Source organism: Sus scrofa, chromosome 10 (genome assembly GCF_054392235.1).
Source record: "Sus scrofa isolate SSC_HxYL_T2T_F1_AM1 chromosome 10, Sscrofa_HxYL_maternal_Yorkshire_Landrace_v2.0, whole genome shotgun sequence".
Taxonomy (NCBI): Eukaryota; Metazoa; Chordata; class Mammalia; order Artiodactyla; family Suidae; genus Sus; species Sus scrofa.
In genome coordinates, this window is record NC_139392.1 from 39353116 (window position 1) to 39355000 (window position 1885).

The window sequence follows — 1885 nt, forward strand, 5'->3', positions numbered from 1 at the left end:
GGTTGTCAGCCGCTGTCTCTCCCCTGAGAGAGGAAGGGGAGGAGGAGGAGGAGGAGGGGGTGCCGGTGAAGCTGAAGCAGGCCCCCGTGGTGATTGTCTTTGCTGGCCCTCCCTCCCCTCTTCTGGGCTCTTCCCTGGCTCTGCCAGGACTGATCGATGTGGTGATGTGGCGCTCTCCTGGGCTTGGGCTTAAGCCGCGCCAGATGAGGGACGGCCGCTCATGGTGAGCTGGGCCGCGCCTCTCATTCTGTCGCGGGCCCCTCGCTGCTCCTCCCCCACCTGCGGGTGGTGTGGGGGAAGGCAGGGGTGCGGCCTCCAGCCTGACCTCTGGTCTCCCGCCCTGCTGCCTTCGGGTGTCAGTCGGGGGGGGGGGGCCTGGGTCCTTTGGGACGCAGCAGGCATTCTCGCTTTGCCGCCTTGGCGTGTGCCTTGCGAGCGGTCCCTCCCCAAAGTGGGGGGGAGGCCTCCCTCGCTGCCATGCTTCGCATCCCTGCGGGTGCGTGAGCGTGCCTCCCCTGGTCCTCTGTGGTGCCCCTGGAGTACTCCGGGTTGCCTGTCAGATGCCCGAGGCCGAGCGGTGGTGTCGTTTTCCTCTCCCAGCGGTGAGTCCCCTCGGGTCCCCACTGTGGTGGTGGCGTGCCCCACGAGCAGCTTCCTAAAGCTCAGGGGAGGGGGTCGAGACGGTAAGGCAGGGGAAGCTTGTGTCCCCTCCCCGGGAGGGGCTCAGGTGGACCCCTTGTCATGGGTCTCCCTCACTGTGTGCCAGTGAGGGCAGCCCTTGGCCCTTGAGCGGCACGCCCCATGCTTCTCCCTTGACCGGGAAGGCTGCATGTGGTCGTGAGAGCGACCGCGGTGGGCCGGGAGATGTGAAGGGGGGGTCCCCGTCTGGCTTTCCGGACGTGGCACCCCTCCACCCACGTGGAAAAGTCTGAAAGGCAAGCCTGGTGGCAGCACAGACTCTTGCTCTCCCGGCTCTGACCGTGGACGCTCACATGGGCTGTGTGCTTTACCCATACCGCAGACCCCCCCCCTTCTGACTTCCCACTTTTTGGGAGTGTTCCCACTCCCGTGGGTCCCCGAAGGGGCGAACGATGGTGTGGGGGGCACGACGCGCCCTCGGTGAGAAAGCCTTCTCTAGCGATCTGAGAGGGGGGCCTTGGGGTACCTGGACCCCCCAGCCGCCGCCCCTCTGAAGTGTGCAAGGCAGTAGCTGCCGGTGCTACTTGCCACAGCGTGTGGGCAAGAGCCGCCCTCGCGCGAGGGGTGCGCTGGCCCCCGCGGTGGGGGCCAAGCGCTGCTCTTTTGCCTAATGCGGCCTGTACCTCCCCCCTCCGAGTTGGGGGAGGGTCACGCCGGGCCGGGCCGGGTTTTGGCATCCAGCGCCGGGCTGTGTGCTGCGTGGGCACGTGGTGCCCCTCCCCTTGGAAGGGGAAGTGGAGGAGGGGGATGCGCCCCGTCCCCCGGCGGCCTCTGCCCCTGCCTCCCCCGCTGCGAGCCGCCTGTCGGTTCTTCCCGCACTCGCCTGGGGTCGCAGCTGGTGGTGTGGAGGTGGTGAGCGAGCATGGTTCGGGCCGCCTCGCTCAGGAGCGTTTCCCCCAGGCGTCAGGCCCTGGAGGGTGGACTAGGTGAAGGACGGATGAGATGAGGGTGGAAAGATGGACGGATGGGTGAGATGAGGCGGACGAGCCCCCCCCCCACGTGGCAGGGGGGGGGAAGCCTTTGCACATGGGGCCCTGGTGGTGGGGCCGGGTCGTGGAGTGCTCTGGGGCGACTGAGGCCGCCTGGTGTCCCAGGTGTCATGGGACTGCCCTCGTGTGTGTGGTGGTGTGACCCCGTGCTGGTTTGCCTGGCGTGCCTGGGTCCTTTCTCCTCTCCCTGGGCAGGC